At 38.6% G+C, this 14,864-nt stretch overlaps 1 long non-coding RNA gene across 2 annotated transcripts in view; it reads left to right on the top strand.

Annotated features, from left to right (window-relative positions):
• LOC116278148 (uncharacterized) overlaps positions 1-14,864 on the top strand; it is a 564,959-nt gene that overhangs the window by 245,446 nt on the left and 304,649 nt on the right. The window lies entirely within an intron of this gene.

Genomic DNA, 14,864 nt, shown 5'->3' with positions numbered 1-14,864 from the left:
TCTGTAACTTTCCAAGAGCTCTGTTCTTGTGATGTCTCATCTGCATGTCACCAGGCTTCTGGGGGATACTGAGCATGTGTAGTTACGCCACTGTCGCAGATGAGGAGCCTAAGCCACAGGAAACTGCAGAGAATCTGTACTAGCTGGGTCCCTGCCCCCTCCCGTCCCTCCAGCCCAGCTCAGTTGTTTGTGCTTCAGTCTGTGTAACCCGAGACCAAAGAACCAGTGCCAGTTCTTGCCAGAATTTTAATTCCAAGGGTTCACAGGTTTACTTTCCCCTTTTCTTGCCTTTTTTTCCCCTCCTTTTAAGGAAAATGGTCTTGAAGACTTGATATATTCAGTCATTTGTGCCCTTCTTCCTTAGAACCAGCTCCGTAAGCTGTTTCTGAGAAATGCAGAGAGGGTCTCACCCCGCCCCACTGAAGCCTCTGGGGTGGGCAGAACAGCCAAGGGCCCCTTAGTGATTCTGGAATCATTAAGAAGAACTGCACAACTTTCCCAACTGGCTCCATCTGTGGTAGTCGGGCTGTCGTTGTGTCTTACTTCCTAAAAAGCATCAACTGTTTATTATGCTGGGCATTATGCTGTGTGCTGGGGATTTAGAGTTAAATGAAACTCTGTCTTGATCTTTGAGGAGGTCATAGCTCAAGTGAAGTTTGTATGGGAAATAAACCTGTTAACAGCTTGCCCTTAGTAAGTTGTGGTTAAGCATGAAGCCAACTGCATGAATAATGCGCTCCAGGATTTCTGAGGAAGAAAGAATAAACTGTGCTGTGGGTAAGGGGAATGAGTGGGGCAGGCTGTTTGCATTAGGCTTTGGGCCTGAGGAGTGTTTTATAGCAGGGACATTATAAGCAAAAGTGAGAAAACAGGAAAAGTTTGAAAATAATCATTCCAAAGAGGGTTCTATGATTTTAATTATTTCTTTAAGACCTTATTCATTTACTTGCTTATTCCGTAAATATTTGCTGGGTTGCTGCCTGTGCCAGGGCCTGTCTAAGCTCTGTGGGGGCAGCAGTGAGCGAGGCCGACCAGCCCCCTGCCCTGTGGAAGATGAAAATCTCATGGAGGGAGGCAAAAGAGAATCAGCTACTTATACCTCTTAAGTATACAGGTACTTAACAATCATGATAAGTAACAGTAAAAGGGTACCAAAAATGTGCCTTAAAAGGGGCCTGAGCTTGTCTTTGCAAAGTGAGGAGGCAGTCAGGATGGGCTTCTTTAAGGAAGTGATGTGTACGTTGGAATCCAGAAGATGATTAGGAGTTAGTTAAGTGAACACGAAAAGCATTCCTGATACAGGGAGCTGTAATGGGCTTAACTGTGTCCCTTCTCAATTCGTAGGTTGAAGCCCTATCCCCCAGCACCTCAGAATTTAACTGTATTTGGACATAGGGCCTTGAAAGGGGTGATTAAGTTAAAACGAGGCCATTGGGATGGGTACTAATCCAACCCGACAAGTGTTATTCTAAGAAGAGGAAGTTATGATACTCAAAAAGATGTCAGGGGTGCAGGCTCACAGAGGAGAGATGTGAAAACACCACGAGAAGATACTACTTGCAAGCCAAGGAGAGGGGCCTCAGGAAATCAGCACTGCCAACACCTTGATAGTGGACTTACAGCCCCCAGAACTGTGAGACTATAAATTTCTGTTGCTTAAGTCGCCCAGTAGGTGGTATTTTGTTACGGCAGTCCGAGCATCTAATACAGGGTTGATGTGCCGAGGCCCTCGGGTGTGTAGGAGCTATGTTTGAGGACTGAAAAGGTGGCAGGTGTAGCTGATGACACTCTTCTACTGTTGACCTGGTTAAGTCTGTCCCCTCCCCCTAGAACTCGAGTTCTCTTCTTGTAAGACAAGGGTCCTGGACTGGCTGACCATCTCTGAGGCCCCTCCTGGGTCTGCGATGCTATGAATTCAGTGCATGAATCCTTATAATCCCAGGACCCTAGGGAATAAATGGGCAAGATGATTATTTGGGGATCTTTCAAAACATTCTTTTTCCCTCAGCTTTATTGAGGTATAACTGACAAATAAAATTATATACTTTTAAGTGTACCATGTGATGATTTAACACATGTATACTTTGTGAAATGATTACCGCAGTCAGGTTGATTATCACATCCATCATCTCACAGTTACCCCAACCTGTTTTTTTCATGGTGAGAGCACGCTACTCTTTTAGCAAGTTTTAAGTATGTATGTATGTATGTATTAACTGTAATCACCATACTGTACGTTAGATTCCCAGAACTCATTCATCTTACAACTGAAGTCTTGTACCCGTTGTTTAGCATCTTCACACAAACCCCAGCCCCTGGCAACTACCATTCTGTTCTCTGCTCTGTTTCTGCGAGTTTGATTTTTTTTTTCTTTTTTGGATTACACATATAAGTGAGCTCATCGAATATTTGTCTTTTCCTGTCTCGCTTATTTTGCTCAGCATAATGTCATCTACATTCATCCATTTTGTTGCAAATGGCAGGGTTTCCTTCTATATCGCGGCTGAATAATATTCCATCCTCTGTCTATGTCTCTGTCTCTCTCTTCACACCACTCTTCTTTATTCATTCATCTGTTGACAGACACTTAAGGTTGTTTCTATATTTTGGCTTTGTGAATAATGCTGCAGTGAACGTATGAGTGCATATGGAGATACTGATTTCATTTCCTTCAGAGATATAACCAGAAGTGGGATTATTGGATCAAACGATAGTTCTATTTTAAATTTTTTGAGGAACCTTCATATTTTCCTATAAAGGCAATAACAATTTATATTCACATCAACAGTGTAAAAAGTTTCCCTTTTTTTAATATGCTTGACAACACTTGCCTTTTGTCTTCTTCATAAAGCCAACCTAACAGATGTGAGGTGATAACTCACTGTGGTTTTGATTTGATTTCCCTGATGATTAGTGATATTGAGCATGTTTTTATGTACTTGTTGACCATTTGTGTGTCATCTTTGGAAAAATGTCTATTCAGTCCTTTGCTCATTCTTGAATTGTTTGTTTGCTATTGAGTTGTATCAGTTTGTTATATACTTTGGGTGTTAATCCATTAGATATATGGTTTGCAGATAGTATCTCCTATTTCATGGGTTGCCTTGTCATTTTGTCAGTTATTTCCTTCGCTATGCAGAAGCTTTTTAGTTTGTTGTAGTCCCACTTATTTTTCTTTCTCTTGCCTGTGCTTTTGGTGTCACATCCAAAAAATTATTTCCAAGACCTATGTCAAGGAAATTTTTCCTAATGCTTTCTTTTAAGAGTTTTTCAATTTCAAGTCTTATACAGCAGTCCCCCATTATCCATGGAGGATATGTTTTAAGATCCCTAGTGGATATTTGAAGCCATGGATATTATCAAACTCTGTATTTACTATGTTTCTTCCTATACATAGCTAACAATAATAAAGTTTAATTTATAAATTAGGCACAGTAAGAGATTAACTACAACAATAATAAAATAGAACAATTATAGTAATATACTATAATAAATGTTATGTAAATGTCATTTATCTCTTTCTCAAATATCTTACTGTATGATAGTCACTCTTCTTCCTGTGTTTATGTGAGATGATATGCCTATGTGATGAGATAAAGTGAGATGAATGGTATAGGCATTGTGACATGGTGTCAGACTACTATTGACCTTCTGATATATCAGCAGGATCACCTGCTTCAGGTGCTTTTGGGTCACTGAATCATGATGGTTGGATGTGAGGAGGACATGTTGGATATGTGAGGACAATGTTGATGGTTGGGATCCCGAGTAAGATGGAGCAAGATAGTATAAGTTTTCATCATGCTATTCAGAATAATGTGGAATTTAGAACTTACGAATTGTTTATTTCTGGAATATTCCATTTAATATTTTCAGATTGTGGTTGACTATTGGTAACTGAAACCTTGGAAAGCGAAACCATGGATGTGGGAGACTACTGTGTTTAAATCTTTAATCCATTTCAAATTAATTTTTTGTGAGTGGTGTAAGATAGGGGTCCAGTGTCATTCTTTTGCATGTAGATAACCAGTTTTCTCAACACCATTTATAGAAGAGACTATCCCTTCCCTACTCTATGTTCTTGGCACCCTTGTCCAAAATTAGTTTGCCATTTATATGTGGGTTTTGTCCTGGGCGCTCTATTCTGTTCCATTGGTCTCTGTGTCTAGTTTTATTTCAGTGTTATACTGTTTTGAATTACTATAGCTTTGTAGTATAGTTTAAAACCAGAAAGTGTAATGCTTCCACCTTTGTTCCTTCTCAAGACTGATTTGGCTCTTTGGAGTCTTTTCTGGTTCCATACAAATTTTAGGATAGTTTTTTCCATGTCTGTGAAAATATCAATGGAATTTTGATAGGGATTGAATTGAATCTTTATTTTCCTTTGAGTAGTATGGACATTTTAACAATATTAATTCTTCTAGTCCATGGACATGGGGATATCTTTCTGTTTATTTATGTCTTCTTCAGTTTCTTTTATCAATATCTTAATAGTTTCCAGTGAATAGGTCTTTCTTTTACCTCTTTGGTGAAAGAAAATATATTTCTAAGTATTTTATTGTTTTTGATACTATAATAAATGGATGATTTTCTTAATTTTTCTTTCTGAGAGTTCATTGTTAGTGTAAAGAAATGCAACTGATTTGTGTATGTTGCTTTTGTATCCTGCAACTTCATTAAATTCATGTATTAGTTCTAATAGTTTTTTTGGTGGAATCATTATAGTTTTCTGTATATAAGATTATGCCATCTGCAAACAGAGAAAATTTTACTTCTTCCTTTTCAATTTGGATGCCTTTTATTTGTTTGGTTTTTTTTTTTTTTTTTTGCCTAATTGCTCTGACTAAGACTTCTAGTGCTATGTTGAATAGAAGTGTTAAGAGTCGTCATTCTTGTCTTGTTTCTGATCTTAGAGAAGAATTTCAGCTTTTCACCATTAAGTATGATGCTAGCTGTGGGCTTATCATATATGGTCTTTATTGTGTTGAGGTACATTTCTTTTGTATCACAGTTGTGGATTTTTTATCATAGAAGGAAGTTTAATTTTGTCAAATGCTTTTTCAGCATCTATTGAAATGTTTGTAATTTTTAGCTTTCATTCTGTTAATGTAGTGTATCACATTTATTGACTTCTATATGTTGCATCTCTGGAATCCAACTTGATCATGTCTATGATCTGTTTAATGTGCTGTTGAATTCTATTTGTTATACCTTGCATTTAATACTGACTTCTGGTCCCCTGGCTTAGTGATATTTCAGATGGCTTCTGGTATATTGGATGTCAAAAAAGTTGTTGATATTATTTCTCTCCAAAAATAGTAATAAGTAACATGAACTGAGCATAAACCATGTGCTGGGTACCATACAAAATATATTGCATTCATCTTATCTCTTTTAAATGAGGAGATTGAGGCACCAATAGTTGCAGTAACTTGCCCTAGGTTCTACATTTTCATATGGAGGAATGAGAACTTGTATCTAGCAGCCTGTCTCTATGCACCCTACTTTTAACCCCTATTATATACTGCCTCCTGTGTATTTATGGTATCTATGTCCCAGGAATATGTGAGGACTAAAAGAGGTATTGTATGCATTGATCTGTGTACACAGAAGGTACATATTGTATTATTACTAGATAAAAGAGAGAACACAGTTTGGCTCTAATTTGCAAGGCTCTGCCATCATGCTTGATGTCCATGTTCTAGCACAGAATAGAGTCAAACAGTGACAGATATGGATGCATTGATACTCCCATGTCTAAGAAAGATGGAGGAATGTATGACACTGGATTCTGATGGGCTTAGTGGGGACAGATCTTGAGGACTTGGTGGGGAGCTGACTACTTGGGAAGACCATCACCCAGGAGCTCCTTTTTCCAGACACCTTCAGGAGGTCATTTCCTGGTCTTACCTAGATCCTATAGGCATAGGCCTGACCTCTGTCACTGAAGCCTGGCTTTCTAGTTTATGCTTGGCTTGGGCAGTCTGCTCAAGTGCCCTTCCAAACTCCCAATCACCTTTCTACCCTAATTACTATGGTGGGAGCACAGGCAGAGTTAAGCTATTCTCTAATGATATCAAATAAATTGACAAAGTATCTAGGGAAGGAAACTGGGTGATTGGAATAGTGGTGCTAGAGATACTTTTTACTGTATTTTTTTTTTCAGTCTTTTGGCTTTATATCCAGTGAATGTATTATTTATTCCCACAAAATGAAATTCAAAACTAATGCATAAATAAACAAATACATAAATCTTGTTCCCTCAGTGATTCTGGTGCACAGCCAAGTTTGAGAAAAACTGCATTAACTCATCATAAGGGAGGAAAATAAACTCAAATTGCTTAGCCCATTTATCAGTCTTCTAGTGTAGATATTTGCCTTGTATCCCCAGTGCTTAATGCAGGGCATGGATGAAGGGTACTCAATAAATATTTGTTGAATTTAAATCAGTCTTCACCTCACCTCTACAACAGGGAGGTGAGTTGGTCTGTTGTGTTTGTGGGTATCCTTACATGCCACCTGCCACACTAAGGGCCACATCCCCATCTCCTGCATGAAAAACCCCAATTTCCAAATATCTAGCACTGAAATGTATTTCACTGGTCTTGCTCCAAGGAACAGTGGGGCTCCTTCTCGTAATCTGTTCTTTCAAAATTGTGGCCTTTCCAGGTAAATTTGGAAAGGGCCTTGGGCCAGAAGTCAGAACTCTGTGTCTACAGGGAGTAATGGGTGCTTAGGGAGGTCTTCTTGGAGGAGGGCACATCTTGAGCTGGCTTATGAGAAGGACTCAGATTTCACTGAACAGTGCTGTCATGGGAAAGGGGGGCTTGGGGGTTCAGCCCCTCCAGGTAGAGATATGGGAATGAGAAAGTGCAGCATGGGGAAGAGCTTCAAGTGGAGAAATAAATGGGTGTTTAGAAGAGATGGGAGCAACTGGCTATAGGAAAGGAGAGCTAAGAGATGTAGGCTAAAGAGAGTACTGGCCAGATTGTGGGAGGCCCGATGCAAACAGTGTGGAAGTATTTGACATGATACACACACAGAGGAAATTATAATTATATTATTAAAATTATTAAGACATAGTTAAGGAAATGATGCAGATTTTGGCCTTGCAGCTAAATGCGGCTGCTATTTTAAGCAAGAAGTATGCCCTGAAGCTTGCTGCAGAAGCACACAGTACATGTGAAACCACACTCTCCAGAAAAAGAATGAGTTCCTGGGACAGATTCAGGCAGGTTTTGATGTTGAACTTGCTGAGAATAATGAGAAAAGAGGTGGTGAGTGGGAAGAATAAGATAATCATTCCTTAAAGAAAGAAATGTAGAAGCAGAGAAAATAACTATTTTCTCCTCTCAATGTAACAGGGATAGAAAGGCTGAGAGGGGTGATGATAAAAGGTGGCTTAAGATGAAATGAAGGATCAAGTGACAGAAATCGATTCCCTGACAATTGTATATCCATTCTGGGCTCAGAGGCAGACCCAGCCTTGACTTTTGTTCTATATCCACAGCTCAGTAAATTCCTCTCCTTTTCCCTAAAGCATTTCTCAGAGAGCCTTGTTGGAGAGGATGGGACATGCTCTTCTGTCTTGATCTGAAAGCTGCCAGAGTGTGAACCATGTCAGCATGCCTTCCCACAGATAGCAAGCAACCCCAGACAACATGACAGTGTCCGAATTAATGGAAAACAGAGCAAAATAAAGCACTCCATGTGTGAGCCCTATTTGCCCACAAATGTTTTGAGGGAGAAATAGGAAAGCAGTTAAGCAAAATTACTTTCTTTCAGAAAATCAGTTTCATTCTTCTAGGACAGCAAAGGAACCTGGGGAATATGGATTACAGTTATAAATTTCACTCCCAAACTGGAAACAGGTATTTGTTTTACAGGCTAAGAAGGCTTAAAATGTGGGAGTTAACTTTTTACCTTTAAAATGTGGGATGCAACCTGCGCAAATATCCCGTGCCTAGTCAGTTTCAGGTTTTATAAATCAAGGCACATTCCTTAACAGGATTATTTTTTCTCTCTTTCTTAGTTTTAATTTTCCAATTCCTATTAACAGTGCTTTGCATGGGAGATGGGGATGAATTTAGAAAAGATGTTCTTCAGAGACTAGATGGAACCCACACTATTTCCCTGTCTGGCTGAGTGAAATTTCCCCTTAGGCTAAGGCATAGCTGGCTTACTCCAGCTCGGTCTGTAGAGGGGCTATGTGATGTAAATTTGCATGGAAACAGGTCTAGGAGCAAAATTAGGAATCAAGACAGTCTGTTTGCTAAAGTGGCTGCAACAATCAGCCTCAGCAGGGCCAGGATCCCACCTGAAGGCTCCAGAGAGTGGGGTTTAAAGCAGAGCGTGTAGCCCCATATCAACTAGAATTTGGCAAGGTATACCACTCATTTTAATTTTGGTTTCCCTTTTGCTGTTTAAGGGAATAACTGGTAGCAGTTTACCAGAGAATTAGTCAGACTTCAACCCTGGGAGGGGACCATATGGGGTCCCTGTTTCAAGGGTAGATATGGGGGCATCTTTAAGGATACTAACTTGGCAGACTTTTGTTTACAGTCTAACAATCTCTTCAGCATGGAGAGGTAATTCAGATAGAGGATTGGTGGGCTGTGATTACCGAGTAAAGGAGGCTAAAGGGAGCAGTAGGGGTCATGTCAGTCTTATAATCTTTTGTTTTAGGTACCTTGCATCTTTAATTTCAGTAACTTTTTTGATAAATTTTTCAATGAAGCTATTTTAGAATTTTGAAAACTTTTGGAGGCTTTGGTCATGCCACTTAAAATAGGCATCCCATTCTGTTTGTTTGATTTGAGAAACTTGCCCTCAAGTGCACCTCTTAAATGAATGAGCTTGTCTAATTAGAACATTTCCCATGATGGCCATTGTAGTTCTAGGTTGTCTGAGTAAGATTTTTGCCATTTTTGTAGATATCTACAGCTTTCAGGAAAACAGTTCTTAAATATAAACTAAGTAGGTGTGCTGCAAGACAGAACATTCAGTTCTTCGAAACTTGAGGATCCCATTTCTTTAGCTAAGCTTTGGGTCTCTTAGAGCCAAATTAATACCTAAGAGGTATTAAATGCAGGCAGATCGGGACAAACCACCAATGGCCACAAGATCTTGATGGTGTTGGCATTTTTGTGGAAGAATGAAACAACAGGGCAGCATCTGATAGAGCTGAGACTCAGAGAACCCCAAAATAGTCAGTAGGCAGGGCCTGGAAAGCAAGGCAGGCTAATTTGAGAACAGCAGCTGAAGTGAACAATGAAGAATGAGTTTTTCTCCCTCCAGTACTGGATGGGTGCAAGGAGTCCACACTAAAAAGCTTTGAGGGAGTAGCAGTGGTCCAGCCACTGTGAATTCTCAAAACCACCCAGCCAGAGCACCTACCAGGAAAGAGGCCTGCCCTGAGGAAAACTGCCAGTAGGATGGAGACAACAAGGACAAGGAAAGAGAAAATGGGGGGATGGAAGAGCCAGGAAGCCCCCTGAAGCCCGCTGCCCTATTTTTGAACATTATATACAACAGAAGAGAGTGCTCTGAGAAGTTATAAAAGCTGTCCTGAACCAAGCCTCATTCTAAAAGTTCAGGAAACCAATTTAACACACAAATCAGCAACAGCAAAGTATGGAAGTCAAATTCATACCAAGTTATTATAAGATAGAAGAAAATAAAGAGCAGAATAACATCCCTACAGACAGTGAAAGCATGCCAGAAAGATACGCTCTCAACATGGAATAAAACCATTTCCTAGTATTTCAGCACAGACTAAAAGAGATTAAGAAAAGGATATGAGGCATTAAAGAACAGTAGAAATCAGAATTAGAAAAACTCAAAAATGACATGGCCAAACTCAGCAAAGGACTAAGGTAATATAAAACACTGTGGTCTGCATATAAACTTGTTTTCACCAAATGACTAGAGAGATAATAGATCTAAGGACCAGTAGTGAGCCTTAGATACACAAGTACCTGTGGAACTAAAACTAAATGAGAGCTAAGGAGAGATTGTAGTTTATAATTACTGTATGCTATGACAATGTGGGTACAGTGGAACTCCAATTAATATAGGGGAGAACATACAGAACATGTGCAAAAATAATTTTAATGTTTTCAATAATCGTATCATCACCAGTATTAGTATTAGTATCAGTATTGTTATTCCAGTAGTGGAATATGTATAATATGTGAAAAAAACAAATGAGTAATTATCAATATTCTTATTCTGTCACCTCTGCTGTCCCCCTAGAGCCAGCATTCTCAGTGTGAAAGAAAGGAGGCACAGTAGAATATGGAAAAGGTTGAGTAAAAGTTCTGCAGGCTTGAATGTGAATTGTAAGTGAAGGAGGGTTCCCTTTTCTCCACAGCTTCTCCAGCATTTGTCATTTGTGGACTTTTGAATGCTGGCCATTCTGACTGGTGTGAGGTGATACCTCATTGTAGTTTTGATTTGCATGTCTCTGATAATTAGTGATATTGAGCATTTTTTCATGTGCCTATTGATCATTTGTATGTCTTCCTTGGAGAATTGCTTGTTTAGGTCTTCTGCCTATTTTTGGATTGGGTTGTTTATTTTTTTCTTATTAAGTCGTATGAGCTGCTTATATATTCTGGAGATCAAGCCTTTGTCAGTTTCATTTGGAAAAATTTTCTCCCATTCTGGAGGTTGTCTTTTTGTTTTACTTATAGTTTCCTTTGCTGTGCAGAAGCCTGTAAGTTTCATTAGGTCCCATTTGTTTATTCTTGCTTTTATTTCTATTGCTTGAGTAGACTGTTCTAGGAGAACATTTTTGAGATGTATGTCAGATAATGTTTTGCCTATATTTTCCTCTAGGAGGTTTATTGTATCTTGTCTTATGTTTAAGTCTTTGATCCATTTTGAGTTGATTTTTGTGTATGGTGTAAGGGAGTATTCTAGCTTCATTGCTTTACATGCTGCTGTCCTGTTTTCCCAACACCATTTGCTGAAGAGGCTGTCTTTATTCCATTGTCTATTCTTGCCTCCTTTGTCGAAGATTAGTTGACCAAAAGTTTGTGGGTTCATTTCTGGGCTCTCTGTTCTGTGGGAATGCAGTTTGGTGCAGCCACTGTGGAAAACAGTATGGAGATTCCTCAAAAGACTAGTAATAGACTTACCATATGACCCAGGAATCCTGCTACTGGGCATATATGCAGAAGGGACCCTAGTTCAAAATGACCCCTGCACCCCAATGTTCATAGCAGCATTATTTATAATAGCCAAGACATGGAAACAGCCTAAATGTCCATCAACAGATGACTGGATAAAGAAGATGTGGTATATTTATATGATGGAATACTATTCAGCCATAAAAACCGACAACATAATGCCATTTGCAACAACATGGATGCTCCTGGAGAATGTCATTTTAAGTGAAGTTAGCCAGAAAGAGAAAGAAAAATACCATATGAGATCGCTCATATGTGGAATCTAAAGCAAACAAACAAACAAACCAAAGCATAAATACGAAACAGAAATAGACTCACAGACAAACTTGTGGTTGCCAAGGGGGCAGGGGGTGGGAAGAGATAGACTGGGATTTCAAAATTGTAGAATAGATGAACAAGATTATACTGTATAGCACAGGGAAATATATACAAGATCTTATGGTAGCTCACAGAGAAAAAAATGTGACAATGAGTGGGTATATGTCCGTGTATGACTGAAAAACTGTGCTGAACACTGGAATTTGACACAACATTGTAAAATGATTATAAATCAATAAAAAACGTTTAAAATTTATATATGAAGATTTACTGTATTGTAATACAGTATCATACAATGGAATACTACCCAGCCATAAAAAAGAATAAAATAATACCATTGCAGCAACATGGATGGACCTGGAAATCGTCATTCTAAATGAAGTAAGCCAGAAAGAGTAAGAAAAATGCCATATGATATCACTTATATGTAGAATTTTAAAAAAGGACACAAATGAACATATCTACAAAACAGAAACAGACTCACAGACATGGAGAACAAACTTATGGTTACCAGTGGGTAAAGGGAGTGGGAAGGGATAAATTGGGAATTCGAAATTTGCACCTCTTGGGGAGTGATGGAAATGTTAGCTGTCATGATTGTGGTGGTTTCATAGGTGTATACATCTATCAAAATTCAACAAATTCTGCATCTGAAATATGTATAGTTTACTGTACAGAAACCATACCACAATAAAGGTGTTAAAAGAAAAAAAAATAAAGAGGGAGGATGTATAATGTCTAAATGTAACGGAAAAGGCTGAATGATGTGTAATAAATTAAAAAGATACTTTTGAAAAAATGTAATAAGCATCCGTGTTTGAAATGCATGCTAGAGTGTTGAGTGTTTTAAAAAAGCAAGAAACAAATGAGTGTTTAAGATATATCTATATATATATGTGAATAGCAAAATACCTGAGAGAAAATTCAGCAATGCAAAGTCTGTGACTCCTGGTGAAAACCAATGACTGAGCACTGTTCTCCAATCAGCCTATGAGAACCAAAAGCTCCTCCGCACAGTCAGCAGGCGGCACTCATCACAGTTCAAGGATTCCTGTTCACAGTGGACCGAGTCTTTAAAGCTCAGGCCTTGATCCAAATACCCTTGCAGGAAGTAGAGAAAGGAATCTTAACATTCCTTAAAGGGAATGATAGTAGAGAATGCCCTCATCTTTTCAAATAAAGGATGCAGGCCATCGTTGTCATCATCATCATCTTCGTCATCATTGTTTCTGTTCTTGTCAGGGAAGGACTCTTCAATTGTGGAGCCCCTGGGGCACTGAAAGGCAACTTTTCCTATCACACTAGAGCACACTCTTGAGAATTTTAGTCTTCCTGGGAAGACTGTAAGTTCCACAGAGCTGAGTATGTCTGTCCTGATCCCTGCTGGAACTCTGGCTCCCAGCCCAGAGCCTGGCACAGAGAGAGTACCTGATTAATATTTGTCAAATGAATGAACAAATGCCCCTGTAATGGATGTGCTCTTAGGGAACCAATTCTTCAGTGTTTAAGCCTTCTTTCTCTAGTGGGAAATGGACTGAAATTATTTCTAGGGAAAAATGCTGTATGCCCTATTCTAGCACAATGGATTGTCATTAAATGTGGGAAGCCTACTACTTCAGCATTAAAGCAGTCTACCAGCAGTGCACCCTAGAAGTTATACTCACTGTGCCGAGTAATTCATATTCATTATGTCTAATGCTTAAACCATGTTATCTTCACATTTTGCCTATATGAAAATTGAGATTCAGAGAATTTAAGTGACTCGCCTGAGACCACACGACTGGGAGCTCCTAAGTCAAGGTGACTGTATGTGTCTATAGCCCACATGCAGTCATAGGATCAAATGAAGAAATGAAAGAAGGTGAAAGCTACCTCTAGATGCCTACAGAGAAGGGAATAAATAGGAATATCATCAGTGGGCAGTGAGCCCAAGTTTGTGGGAAACTCAGAAAGCTCCCAGATATTTCAGCTAGTTTTCTCTGTTTCATTTGAAAAGGAAATAAAGTAGAATGGAGTTCTTCAATCGGATACCATAATCCTATCTTCAGAGAGCATAAAACATGGTGTTAGAGATGAGCCTGAAAAATTTTTGAAAAGATAATACACAAAGGGTGCTCAGAAAATGGGGACTTGAATCAGGCAGAGGTTTGTTTTTTTGGGTTTTTTATAAACTTTGACTGTGTGGAGATTCACTGTTAGAACATGAAGAGGAATGAGTAATTAATTAATGTATTAATAGAACAAAACACTAGCAAAAATGAAACAAATATCCAAGTGATTATCAGTTTGAGTATTTCATGTAGGAACTTTAATTATTGACACTAAAAGTGGAAATCAAAAGATAATTTCTCTCCTTAATGTTAATCATTTAGGAGAAATGGTTAATAATAAGGAATTGAAATATTTTCATAAATGGGGTTCAAAATAATAATGAAAGTAAAAAATTTTAAGGTTAAAACAATGAAAAACTGGTTGTTAAACAGTATTCAGCCTGAGAGTAGTGATAAAAATAATTCATGGGTTTTACAGATGCTCAGAGTTTTAGAGGAATTTTAAAGTTCTTCCTTTGAAAGAAGTTATTCTGCCACCCCAAAACAGACAATGTTCTAGGTGTCTTAAGAAAAGTTGAATAATATACAGATTTGCAAGATTCTTATTGACCATTATAGGCCATTGGTTCTCAATACTGGCTGCACATTAAGAGTCACCTGGATAGCTTAAGCAATGTTCATTCTGGGTCCCTACCCCAGACTAATTAAACCAGAACCTTTGGGAATGAAAATCAGTGTATTTAAAATACTCCCTAGATAATTATATTTTGCTACCAGAGTTGAGGATTTAAATAGTGATGAGTAAGATTATATACCTGATGAAAGTAAGAACCATGCATGATTTATTCAGCACAGTCCCTGGGACATGATAGATACTTGATAAAGACTTGTTGAATGAATTGAGCAATTTAGTAATCCTGTGGCAGATCTATAATTAGGAAGCTCTACCAGTGCTTTCTACCCCATAATATCATTTTTTAAATTGCCTGTGCTGAATGATAACTTCTTTTCACTTCACCTTGAGTATGTGTTCAGATAATATTTTTTGATTCATAATCTAGAGAAATGAAAGTTCCTTTGAAACAGGGCTGAATTTGACTGTGCCTGTTTCTTGTTACCCAAAGGAACCAGCTACCTGCCTTGCCTGTCTTCATTATAAATGGTTCCTTAGCACCTTAACAGGGTGGGATAATGCTGAGATTCTGGCCCCAGGAGCCATGCTTACACACGTGTTTGGCGGTGACCTGCTGTCGGACATATTCTGCATCAGAGCCAGTATATCCACATATTTAGAAAGTCAGTA

The sequence above is a fragment of the Vicugna pacos genome, chromosome 3 (assembly GCF_048564905.1).
Source record: "Vicugna pacos chromosome 3, VicPac4, whole genome shotgun sequence".
Taxonomy (NCBI): domain Eukaryota; kingdom Metazoa; phylum Chordata; class Mammalia; order Artiodactyla; family Camelidae; genus Vicugna; species Vicugna pacos.
The sequence above is the reverse complement of the archived record's forward strand: the minus strand, read 5'-3'. Positions and strand labels throughout refer to the sequence as shown.